Source organism: Olea europaea, chromosome 10 (genome assembly GCF_002742605.1).
Source record: "Olea europaea var. sylvestris chromosome 10, O_europaea_v1, whole genome shotgun sequence".
Classification (NCBI taxonomy): domain Eukaryota; kingdom Viridiplantae; phylum Streptophyta; class Magnoliopsida; order Lamiales; family Oleaceae; genus Olea; species Olea europaea.
Window position 1 is genome coordinate 41,128,689 of NC_036246.1, and position 12,611 is coordinate 41,141,299.

Below are 12,611 nucleotides of genomic sequence, written 5' to 3' on the forward strand. Positions count from 1 at the left end.
GATCTCACTATGTTGGCCAACAGATTTTGAGGTAGACTTGAGAGCTTGAGGGAAATGTACTCTAGATTGATTTTTTACCACCTCCTTACTAGGGGGTGCTCTATACTGCATTGTTGGAGACCTTTTCATTTTCTTTAGGTTTGAGAATCAGTTCTATGACCTTACCAGATCGAGTGGTTATGGCATTTACTTCTCTAAGATTGCTTTCTCCAGACCTTGAAGTTTGTGCCATATGTTGCCCCCTAGGGTTCAGTTGAGCTTGCGCTGGGAATTTTTCCCACCCTCCAATAGCTAAGGCATTAGTTAGTTTGGACATATGAGATTTTATTTCCTTGTTTTCTTCAAAAATTAGGGTGATCATGGTCTCAAACTTTTGGTTAGTCTTACTTTGTGCCTCTATAAATGCATGTAGAGTGTCTTCTAAAGAGTTCCTAGAGGACGTGAGCTGATATGGAGGTGTAGTGTGAGCTTTATTTGGCTGGCCTTCAGATTTCCAGCAGAGATTGGGGTGATTTCACCATCCCGAATTGTATGTTTCAGAAAAGGGAGAATAAGACTTTTGGTATGTGCCTAAGGCATTGCAGTGTTCCTCTTAAACTTCCCTCATCTCAGCATAGGTTGCGTACCCTTGAGCTGGATGATTAGTTCCACCACAAACAAAACATGGTCCTAAAGATTCAACATGGGATGCATTCTATGTAGGCTTTGAGTCCCTAGCATGTAAGATTTTGAGTTCTTTAGTGAGGGCATCTACCTTGGCTCTAAGGTCATCCTCCTCCCTAAGATGATAAATGGCTGTGCTAGTGGTGTTCGGGTAGGTCGAGACCTATTAGTACTCTCAGTGGCACTAGGTCCACCAAGTATGGGCTTTCTCGGCTAAGTTATCTAAATACTCTATAGCCTCATCTGGATCTTTTTGTAGGAATTCACCATTACACATCATTTTCACAAACTGACGCTCCTTAGGTAATAATCCCTCATAAAAGTAACTCACAACACGCCAACTTTCATAACCGTGGTGGGGCAAAGGGCTTGCAATTCTTTGTATCTTTCCCATGCTTGATATAAAGTTTCATTATCCTTTTGGGACAAAAGAAGGATTTTTTTAAAGTAGTTGTTTTATGATGGGAAAAGTATTTGCCAAAAAATGCTTAGGTCATTTTAGCCCAAGTCCCAATCGAACGAGATCGCAATGAATACACCCAGCTTTTTGCTCATTCCTTGTGTGAAACTGAAATTTTTTTTAGCCTGACTACATCCAATGTACCATGTTGACTGTCGAAGGTTGCCACCACCTCCTCAAACTCCCTAATATGCAAGTATGGATTTTTGCTTTCAAGACTGTGAAAATTGGGAAGAAGTTGAATCATTCCCGATTTTAGGTCAATACGTGGCATGTTAGGTGGAAACATGATGCATGACGATGTAGATGTGTGTGTGGGATGAAGGTAATCATGCAAGGACCTATAGGGTGCATTACCATGCTCACTATCAGACATTGTGTTATATGATGTGGCGTTCGTGGCAATAGATTCAGTATCTAAGAGAGGGTTAGAAGAGATTCAAACAGTGGTTGAGGCTTTGCTATAAATAGCCCTCACTCGTCACGAAGCCTGTTCATAAAACACAAAAAAATGAAACTAAATGAGAAATAACAAAATAATTAAAAAAATAAACTAAACTAACTAAAAGAATGTAAAAAGGGACGAAGTCACCATTTTGCTCGAGAATCCTTCAAGTATTAATACCGTCTCCTCAACAACGGCGCCAAAATTTGATTACGCTCAAAGAATAACGTGGTAGTTATAGCACAGCTTTGGGGTGTCGATTCCACAGGGAGATGGACGAATTGTTTAAAGGATTTATCGAACTAGGATTTCATGAAGTATGTGAAAATAATTTGTCAATTGGAATGAGATTTAATTATCAATATGCGAAGCATCCTAATTCCTTCAATTGGATTGGATCATCAACATTAATAATTCATGGGGTTTTGCTCAAATCCCAACTCTCTAATCGGAAGATTTAATAATGAAGATCAATCAAATTTCAATTGTAATCCTAGGATTTAGACTTTTGTAAACCATTCCCACACATATTTATTGGACTAAGATTAAGAATCAACCATATACAAAATGCATAAGACAGTAAATAATCCACTAATAAAGTTGATTGAAATTGAAATTCAACAATTAGTTCAATTCCACAATAGAAAAAGCATGATTGAGTCTATGAAAAATCTAGTAAAAGTTAAATCAATTTCAAAGTAAATTCATAAAAGAAAGTCTAGATCTAGAAGTGTTTGACAATAAAAATATCAATTTGCATGAATAAATGATGTGAAGTCCCCAAATTCAATGAGTTATTTCGTAGCTTCACCTAGGAATTTAGTTCTCCATCGAATTCTTTAGCCCTAGATGAGAGAAAATTGTTATGGAGGTGAAGAGAGGCGTTCTCTATCCAGTCTAGGGCTTAAAACTATGTGTCAAGTTGTTTCCAAAAGAGTTGAACTGAATAAGGAAACTAAATTTTCGACTAGAATATTCTATGGGACTAGTTTCAGTATTTTGACCATAACTTTCTCTCCCGATGTCCAATTAAGAAAATTCGAAGTGCGTTGAAAAGATAACACAAAGGCTATAATTTTGCTAATATCTCTTTCCAAATTTGGACATTTACTAGGTCAAAAGTTGATCTCAATCTCTGGCCGAAAATCTGGAAAATCCTTATGTGGTTTTGATTTGATTTGTGAAAATATTATGGTCATATTTAACTTCTTTTGACTTCTAATTGCACCAAATGGACTCCTAGCTTTCTCAAATCATTATTCCATCGCCCATCTCATCTTTAGATTATTTGCAGCTTGGTCACTAAACTTTCACTTTCTTCCATTTTTGGTCATTTTTCACTCTTTTCTTCTAAATTTCAAATTTTCTACCAAAATGCAACATGAATCACAGCATAAGCATAATGAGGGCATTTTGGTATCAAATAATCAAACGAGTGCAATAATTAAGATGGCAAAATATTATATTTTATACTCTTATCTCAACCTCCTCGAAACTCTACTCCTCATTTTCCCTCTTAATGCTAATAATTTTCGATTCAATCCAGGTATGATTCTATTACTTCTTAATTTTCATGGCTTAGAATCCAAAAGTTCATATTTGCATCTTAAAGAATTTAAGGAAGTATGTGCCACATTTAACAATTAAACTTGTCCCAATGAAATTGTTTCCTTTTTCTCTAAAAGATAAAGCAAAAACTTGACTTAACTCTTTAAAACCTAGGTCGATTGGCACATGGCAAGAAATGCAAAGTGAGTTTTTTAAGAAATTCTTTCCAGCACATAAAACTAATGCTTTGAAAAGACAAATCCAAAATTTTTCTCAAAAAAACAACGAAGCGTACTTCCAATGTTTAGAAAGATTTGTTAAATACTTGCCCACATCATGGTTTTAAAAAATGGCATACTATAAGTTTCTTTTATGAGGCTTAACTCCTGAAACAAAATAATTTGTAGAAACGATGTGCAATGGTGAATCTTCAGATAAAGATCTGGATGAATCTTTAGAATTTCTAGATCATCTAGCTGAAAATTCTCAATCTTGGCAAACAGTAAAACCAATCGTAAACTCAATTAGATCTAGTCTTGCTAGTTCTAGTGGAGGAAAATATCAATTGAGTCAAGATGATGATCTAAATGCTAGGATTGCTAGTTTGTATAGAAAGGTTGAAGCTATAGAATTAAGGAAAGTAAAGGAAGTTAAACCATTACAAAATGATGAAATTTGTAGCATTTGTGAAACTTTTGGGCATCCAAAGCATGATTGTCCTAACATCCCAGTTTTGAAAGAAGTTTTACATGATCAAGCCAATGCTATGGACACTTTTAAAAAGCCTTTTGCTTCTCCATTCTCAAAAATATATAATCAACAATGGAGAAATTATCCCAACTTTAGTTGGAGAGCCTTTTCCTTCTCCATTCTCATAAACATATAATCGTGTTCATATATCACAACCTCAAGGGCTTTCAAAATTCCCTTCTTTTCCACAACCACAATAACAAACTCTTGAGGAAACATTGCAGCCATTCATGCATGGACAAGCAAACATTAATAATCAAACTTCACAAGCCGTCAATGAAATCAAGAACTCACTTTCTTCATTGACCTCTTCTTTGCGTTCTCAAGAGAAAGGTAAATTTTCTGCTCAACCTCAACTAAATCCTTCTGGGCAATTTAATGTAAATGCTTCTAATTCCTCTGAAACTCAACAAGAAATTGGCAACTCCATCACAACTCTTCGTAGTGGAAAAATTATTGACAAAACCATTCCTTCAAAAGAACTAAAATTGGGTGGAACTTCAAAGTAAGAAAATGATGTTTCCAAAACTGAGGAAAAAATCATTTCTGAACCTAGTGTTGAAAAATGCCTCATTCCAGCTCCATTTCCTCAATGATTGCAACCAATTTCAAAACTCAACCATAATTCTGAAATTTTTGAACATTTCAAACAAGTTAAAATTACCATACCATTATTGCATGCAATCAAACAAGTTCCTTCATATACAAAATTTTTAAAAGACACACTGTCAAGAGAAAACTAAGCATTTTTGACAGAGAACGTGAGCTCAATTATTCAACAAAACACTCCACCTAAATTCAAAGATCCTGGTTGTCCAACAATTTCTTGTGTGATTGGGAATAATAGGATAGAGTGTGCCTTGCTTGATCTTGGTGCTAGTGTTAATCTATTACCTTTTTCTGTGTCTTGGTTTGGGAGAACTTAAGCCAACAGCAACAATACTTCAACTTGCTGATCATTCAGTAAAAGTTCCAAGAGGGGTTGAAGAGGATGTTCTAGTTCAAATTGATAAATTCTATTATCCTATTGAATTTATTGTTTTGGACACACATCCCATTTTAAATTCAAATGCACAAATAGTCATTTTAGGACGTCCCTTTCTTGCTACTTCAAATGCGTTGATAAATTGTAGAAATGGTATCTTGAAACTCTCTTTTGGAAATATGACAATGGAAATGAATATTTTTAACATTTGCAAGCAACATGGAGATAAAGATAATTTGGATGAAGTAGATTTTATTGAACAACTTGTTGATGATTAGTTTATCACTACATCTTCATCTGATGTGCTAGAATTTGAATTCATCGATAATTCTAAAAATCCGCATATAATTTCTTTGTTGAATTCTTTTCAGGAGAAAAAGATAAGTGATTGGAAATCAAAGTTTGAGAAATTATCACAACAGTCCAATATGTTCATGATTTCTCACAACAATCCAATATGTTCATGATTTCAAGTGTTCAAATGCCAAAGATCGACTTGAAACCATTACCATCTAATCTGAAATATTCATTTTTGGGTTAAGATGAAATTTTTTCGGTAATAATTTCTTCCAAACTTGATGCGCACCAAGAAGGTAAGTTATTACAAAATTGAAAAATGCATAAAAATGTTTTAGGATGGACCATGGCTGATATAAAGGGGACTAGTCCTTTGATTTGCACACATAAGATTTATTCGGAAGAATATGCTAAACCCACAAGAGAAATGCAATGAAGGCTTAATCTTATTTTAAAAGAGGTGGTAGGAAATGAAGTCATTAAACTCTTAGATAATGAAATCATTTATCCTATTTTTGATGGTAGATGGGTAAGTCCAACCCAAGTTGTACTAAAAAAATCCGGTGTTACTGTAGTAAAAAACGAAGAAAATGAGTTAGTTCCAACTAGAACTGTTACTGGTTAGCACATGTGTATCGACTATAGGAATCTCAACTTAATGACTAGGAAAGATCATTTTCCTTTACCTTTTATGGATCAAGGAAAGAGTGGCAGGACATGAATTTTATTGTTTTCTAGATGGATATTCTGGGTATAACCAAATTGAAATTGCACCTGAGGACCAAGTAAAGACCACTTTCAAATGTCCCTTTGGTACTTTTGCTTATCGTAGAATGCCTTTTGGATTATGCAATGCACCAGCTACATTTCAAAGATGCATGCTTAGTATTTTTAGCGACATAATTGAAAGATCTTTGGAAGTTTTCATGGATGATTTTTCTGTTTTTGGAGATTCATTTGATTATTGTTTAACTAACTTACAAAAAGTTTTAGTTAGGTGTGAAGAAAAGAATCTTGTGCTCAACGGGGAAAAATGTCATTTTATGGTCACTAATGGCATCGTACTTGGTCATATTGTATCATCTAACGGAATTGAGGTAGACAAATCTAAAACTGAATTAATTTCTAATTTGCCTACTCCAAATAGTGTTAAAGAGGTAAGATCTTCTTTAGGACATTCTGGTTTTTATAGAAGGTTTATCAAAGACTTTAGTGCCATATCTAAATCATTGTGTAATCTCTTATCTAAAGACATGCCTTTTGAATGGACTAAGTCTTGTCAAGAAGCTTTTGTTAAACTTAAGAATATGCTTACTTGTGCTCCTATCATGACACCTTTGGATTGGAATTTATCTTTTGAAATCATGTGTGATGCTAGCGATTATGCCGTTGGAGCTGTCTTAGGCCAAAGAAGAGATAAAAAGCCTCATGTCATTTACTAGGCAAGTAAAACTCTAAATAGTGTTCAAATGAATTATTCATGGCTCACCAATTGTTATTTTTAGTGATCATGTAGCTTTAAAATAACCTCTCTCTAAGAAAGATGCTAAACCTAGGATGATTAGGTGGATTCTTTTACTCCAAGAATTTGACATCACCATTCGAGAAAAGAAAGGAGTAGAGAATGTTGTAGTTGATCACTTGACTAGGCTTACTTGTGATGAATCGTTTGAAACAAAATCAATGAAGGATACTCTCCCTGATGAACAGCTTCTTAGTGTTTCTGACTTGCCTTGGTTTGTTGATATTGCTAATTTTCTTGTAACAGGTTAAATACCATCTCATTGGAATGTGCAAGACAAAAAGAAATTCTTCAAAGAGGTAAGAAATTTCTTTTTTGATGATCCCCACCTATTCAAATATTATCCGGACCAAATAATAAGAAGATGTGTGCCAAATAATGAAATCCAAAAGATAATTGCCTTTTGCTATTCTGAAGCATCTCTTTTCTTCAAAGAAAACTGCTGCAAAAATCTTGCAGTCTGGATTTTATTGCCTAACTCTTTTCAAAGACACATGAATTTTGTAAAGCTTGTGAATGTTGTCAAAAAATAGGCGAGATAACTCATAGAAATATGATGCCATTGACACCCATACTAGTTATTGAAATATTTGATTGTTGGGGTATTGATTTCATGGGTCCATTCTCATTTGGTTATTTATACATCTTGGTAGGAGTTGATTATTTTTCTAAATGGGTAGAGGCAATTCCTTGAAAACACGATGATCACAAAATTGTTATGAAATTTTTGAAAGAAAATATTTTTTCAAGATTTGGAATACCTCGAGCCATTATAAGCGACGGCGGTTTACCGATTGGTGTCTAAAAGTGCTTCAAAAATATACCATTTACAAGGCATTGTACATTCACTTTGTTTAAAACCACTAATGTTAGTCTCTAATTTCAATTCTCTTGCCATAAATTCAATTTTCATAAATATATGGTTAAAAGATCAATTAATCGAAATGCGTATTTAAATACATGTCGGCATGAGTATTATACTTTTAAAGAGTATTTATTTGATGTATTTCACATGTATTTCCAAGGTAGAACAAGTGGAGAAAAAAATGTTGAAAAGTAAAAAATATCAGCTGTCTCGAGTAAAGATACAGCTGTCTCGGTGAAATTGCCATAACTCGAGTTGTAGATATCGAAACAAGGTGATTCAAGTCGGGTTGGAAAGATAAGATATGCATCTACAACTTTTTTGTTTACCAAGAAGTCAAATTCACATCATAAGGTAGCCAAAATTACTGTGCAAAATCTAACTTGTTACCTGCCGGATACAGCTTTTTCTACTTGTGAACAACACTCATTGTTTTGGCCATATCTGGAGTTGTAGAGATCCAATGGATCTGACATTGTCTCAACTGGCAACAATTTATCGGTGGATCATAAGTCCAAATTCATGGCATAAAGTATCTGAAAATTGACATCAAGTTGCATATTCTAGCTGTCTTGAAGTTGGACAGAAACAAGTTGCATTGTCTACTTCCATTTTGGATGTTTCTTTGCCTATAAAAGGGAACCTTGGCCAAGATTTTGAGGGCATAAATTCCTCTTCATCATATTCTAGTTTTCTTCATTTTCTTTGTAAGATTTGATTATATATTTCTAAACCATTAGCTAGAACTAGGGGTGAAACTTTGGTGAATGTGTAGTATTGTCTTTGATCTTTCACTTTGTTCTTCAATGTTCATCTTCTTATTTGGTTGAAATATATGTTCTACAAATGGTTTTGGTTTATTAAAGATTTTGATTTATTGTTGACAAATTTTGGCACAATAAATGCTTAGATAATTTCTACATTCCAACAACTTATTTTGACATATTCTCTCAAACAATTATCAAGATCTATCTTTTAGTATATTTGCAATCAATGTTTTATCTTCCATATTTCATATGAGTTAAATAAAAGATCAAGAGTAATTTCTACTTATTTTTCCGAAGTGAATCCCTAAAGCTCTAGTGTTCTTCTTCATCATATTTCCACCAACAGTTTACTACTCATAGACTAGTTTATTTCCTTCCAATTCCTTGTGGTTCGATCTCGGATTTTCGAGTTTACTACTTAAGACAACCTGCACTTAGGTTTGCAACCTTAAAGTTGTAGAGTTTACACTTCTGTAATAAACTTTTTAAGGCCCTAATGAAAAAATATGGAATTACTCATAAACTATCTACTCCTTATCACCCAAACACTAGTGGTTAAGTTGAACTCGCAAATAGAGAGATTAAATGCATTTTGGAAAAAAACAATGAATCCAAATAGAAAAGATTTGTCTTTACGATTAACCGATACACTTTGGGCTTATCGTACAGCTTTCAAAACACCCCTTGGTATGTCACCTTATCAACTTGTTTTTGGAAAGCCTTGTCATTTACCTGTTGAATTGGAACACAAAGCATTTTGAGCTATTAAAATATTTAATTTCAGTTTAGATGAAGGTTTACTAAGGAAACTTCAATTGAATGAGTTGGAAGAAATTAGGAATGAAGCTTGTGAAAACTCTCGAATTTACAAGGAGAGAATGAAGGTATTCCATGATAAAAATATTGTTAGAAAAACTTTTGAGTCTTCCCAAAAATTTCTTTTGTACAACTCAAGATTACATTTATTTCCTGAAAAATTATGCTCCAAATGGATTGGTCCTCTCATTGTCAAAATTGCTTACCCACATGGAGCTGTAGAAATTAAAAATCCAAGTAATGAAAATATTTTTAAAGTTAATGGACATCGTTTGAAACCATTTTTTAAGAATTTCTCTAGATTAAAAGGGTCCATTGATCCTAAAGATTGATATCATTTTCTCATTAGTTTATTTTGTATGTTTCTTTTCAATTTTATAATGTTGTGCGTTTGTTTTAGGTGTGTTTCTTTTATTGTCATTTTTCTTTTTCTCTCCTTTTTTTTTTTTGGCTAATGAAATTGAAGGTTCATTTAGGCCAAGTTTATGCAGACTCTCCAGGTAAATCTCAAAACCCGTTCCTTTGTTCAAAATTTTGCTCCTTACTGTCCTTCATATACTTTGCATGTTTAATCTTCACATTGAGGACAATGTTTCATTTAGGTTGGGGAGAAAGGAATAAAAAAAAAAAAAAGACTTGCCGAGCAATGATGATATTATTTGAAATTGTTTTTATATTATTGTGACTAGGGAATGCTGTTTTGATTTAGTTGAAACTTGTTCATGTTAGAATGATTTACATTGAGCACAATAATCATGAAAATCACATATTATTTAGATTGGATCAATGGATAGAATATGTCGAATTAACCATGACAAAAAAAATAAAAAATAAAAAATTCTACTAAACCAATTCTAGTATAGTTTGGGGTAGTTGAGCTGTTGTAGGGAGAAATTAAGATAGATGTGGATTCCATGCGTGTTAAATTTTGTGTGGATTGCTTAAGACCAATGAGATGATAATTACGTAAAAATTTTAAGTTAAAGATCAATTTTTGAGAATAAGTATTTAATGAGGGGCATTGCACTAATCATTGCATAGAAGGGAAAAAAGCTGTCATGTTGTGAAGCTATCCTAAAAGAGCCGAATGAGGACAATTATATATATAAAAAGAGATCAGGCTAGTGCACGAAACAGAATACGCACGACAAACTTGAAAAAAGCAGGTGCATGAAACAGAAGACGCACTACATGCTTGATTGAGTCCCAAACACTTATTTTAGAGAATTAGACATTTGATAAGGGATTAGTAGTTTAGTTGATTCTTGGAGGTTGAATCGGTCAAAATTAAGGAGAATTCTCATTTATTAATGTGTTGAACTATAATTAGTAAAATCTAACCAAACTAGAGAGGGTGAGTAATAGTATATAAATTTAACCATAAATCACACCTTGAGAAAATAGTTACAAAATCAAGTTTGAGGATGTGCATCCCACGAGAGAAGAGAGAAATAATTGACCATTCAGGGTTAGGATGAGTCCAATTTGAAAAAGTATGTGATTGAATTAATTATGCACATACATACGTTGGTCGAGTATTGGACAAGTTAGACTATGTTTTGGTAGCAAACCTTAAAAACATTTTGTTAAGTAGTTTCAAATCTTGAGACAAGTGCGACAAGCTATTTTATTTGAACTATTTTGAATTTTATTGCTAGAGACTAGTAATATCTTGGTTGGAAGTGTGATTAGTGTCTAAAAATGCTTCACAGATATATCATTTACAAGGCATTTTATATTTACTTTGTTTAAAAACACTAATGTTAGTCTCTAATTTCAATCCTCTTGCCGTAAATTCAGTTTCAATAAATACATGGTGAAAAGTGCAATTAATCGAAATACGTATTTAAATACACGTCAACATGAGTATTATACTTTTGAAAGAGTATTTATTTGATGTATATCACATGTATTTCCAAGGTAGAACAAGTGGAACAAGTGGAGAAAAGATGTTGAAAAGTAAAAAATGATTAGTTGTCTTGAGCAAGATACTACTGTCTCGATAAAAGGGACATAACTCGAGCTGTAGTTATCGAAACAAGGTGATTCAAGTTGGGCTGGAAAGATAAAATACGTATATAAAATTTTCATGTTTACCAAGAGTCAAATTCACATCATAAGGTAGCCAAAATTACCATGCAAAGTTCAACTTGTTACCTATCGGATACAACTTTTCTACCTGTGAAGCAGTACTTATTGTTTTGGCCATATCTGGAGTTATAGAGACCCAATGGACCAGATATTTGTACCAATGGAAAGCTAACTCAAGTGTAACAATTTATTTATTGATCATAAGTTCAAATTTGCTAAACAAAGTATTTGAAAATTGGTATCAAATTGCATGTTCCAACTGTCTTGAAGCTCGACAGAAATAAGTTGCATTGTCCGCTTGCATTTTGGATGTTCCTTTGCCTATAACCTTGGCCAAGATTTTGAGAGCATCAATGACTTTATTATATTCTAGTTTCTTTCATTTTCTTTGTAACATTTGACTATATATTTCTAAACTATTAGCTAGAGCTATGGGTGAAACTTTGGTGAATGTGTAGTATTGTCTTTGATCTTTCACTTTGTTTTTCAATGTTCATCTTCTTACTTAGTTGAAGTATATATTCTACAAATAGTTTTGGTTTGTTAAAGACTTTGATTTATTGTTGACAATTTAGGCACAATAAATGCTTAGATAATCTCTACATACCAACGACTTATTTTGACATATTCTTTCAAACAATTTTTAAGATATATCTTTTAGTATAATTGTGATCAATGTTTTATCTTCCATATTTCATATGATTTAAATAAAAGATCAAGAGTAATTTTTACTTATTTATCCGAAGTGAATTCCCAACGCTCTAGTGTTCTTCTCCATCGTATTTCTACCAACTGTTCACTACTCATAGATTAGTTTATTTTCTTCTAATTCCCTGTGGTTCAACCTCGGTCTTCCGAGTTGACTACTTGGGACAACCTGTGCTTAGGTTTGCAACCTTAAAGTTGTAGCAGAAACATGCTCGTATTGCTTCGATTTGCCCTTCAAATTTAGTTGTAAAACCATAATGATTAAAATCAAATGAAGTTCAAAATGATTTCTTCCATTAAGATCCCCCAACTCCTCTTTTGGAATCATTTGATCCCCAAATTTCAATGGTGGCATTGAATTGATCAAGTTTGTGTGGAGCCTTTTGTGGCTTAAGGTGAGATTGATATAATCAAACACCTTTTCTATCAATGGATGAATGGCTCCTCTGTCCTCAGTATCGAAGAAAGCTTATGAAAAACAGTGAAAGGTCGATAAATACCCAAATATTAACTAGGATTCAAAAAACCAATTAACAAAGTAGTAAGTAAAGTGCAAAAAATAGAAAAATCAACACAAGGATTTTTTCGGCCGAAGACCCAGAAGTTCGACGAACACATCTAACGCCTAATCTCCTATTGAGCATCCATTATAAATGGATTTAGCTCGTTTGCACTATAAAGCCAAAATCCCGCA

The 12,611-nt window shown here is 33.4% G+C and overlaps 1 pseudogene; it reads left to right on the forward strand.

Annotated features, from left to right (window-relative positions):
• The first annotated feature begins 2,942 nt into the window (after positions 1-2,942).
• On the forward strand, positions 2,943-11,667 carry LOC111400671 (annotated as a pseudogene).
• The last annotated feature ends 944 nt before the right edge of the window (positions 11,668-12,611 follow it).